The sequence below is a fragment of the Pundamilia nyererei genome, unplaced genomic scaffold (assembly GCF_000239375.1).
Source record: "Pundamilia nyererei isolate P.nyererei 1_Seehausen unplaced genomic scaffold, PunNye1.0 scaffold00024, whole genome shotgun sequence".
NCBI lineage: Eukaryota > Metazoa > Chordata > Actinopteri > Cichliformes > Cichlidae > Pundamilia > Pundamilia nyererei.
Genome location: NW_005187425.1, coordinates 1 through 1,220, shown reverse-complemented (window position 1 = coordinate 1,220; position 1,220 = coordinate 1).

The following is a 1,220-nucleotide window of genomic DNA, read 5'->3' as shown; positions in this document are numbered from 1 at the left end:
CCTCGCAAACGGAGGGCACCCTTACTCCCAGCAAATGGGCGATAGAAAACCGATCGGTGCCTATGCCATTCCCAATATGCGCTGGCATGATGTTGGGGCAGCATGAGTACGAGCAATTTTATTTTATTTTTTTGCCGATGCCCGTGATGCCGCCCCGGGCAACCGCCCGTGTCACCCGTATCAAAAACCGCTACTGATTGATGGTATCTGTCTCCACCTAGCGTCAACAGCTGCCAACCAGCTTCTACTGATAATTTGTTTTAAACGTTGACAGCTGTCCACTGCTGATTATATCAAAAAGAAATCTTACAATATGTCCTCAAATCCAAACACTTGAATTATAAATTTATACTTGATGTACTGGACTTTTTATTTTATTTATTTATTTATTTTTTACCAAATTCCAGAACAAAATCCTGAACTTCAGTGCTTCTGTTTTTAACAGGACTTTATAAATTTATAAGTCCATGAGTACAAGAGTTGTATCTTCTCTTGTAACTTGCAAGACTACGAATAAGCACGTTTCCCGTAATGTAGTACTATTGTTTTAGATCTTGAATAAGTCCTCTGCTTCCAGACAGGAGGAGTCATTAGTTATATTAATGGAGTAAAATCAATCATAAACATTTAATTAATTTATCCAAACAATCAAACAGTCATGCAACATAAACAGAGTCACATATATAACTAACGGTAATAGCGGAAGTCACTTTTTTTGAGATTTTCAATTAATGAAGTTCCCTAATCTAAAATTATAACTTGCAAATGAAGTGAAAATGTCACTCAAGTGAAAATTGTATGTGATCTATTTTCTACTCTGACAAATTAAATGTACAAAAATAATGATGATGGTGATAATTTGAAGGCATAAAAGGATAAAAAACAAAATGAACTTAGAGTTATCTTTGGTAATTTAATTTTTATACCTTAAACTTGGCAACGTGAATACAGCACAATAATTGAGTTGGCTGATGTAGTTGTCTGAAAACCACCTGAAGCTATGAAGTATAAAGGTGAGCTCAAGAACTGTATACAGCTCATCCAAGAATAGTTTATATATAAACTATTCTTGAATTTGTTTGGGTGCGTGTGTTTGCATTATAAAGTTTGCTTTTTAAGACCCATTGGTAACACACTTTTGTATTACACAATCAGTCATCGGTGCCAATAGTATCTAGGGGAAGAGCCAGCAGGTGACCTGATTATCACAACCTTTTAAG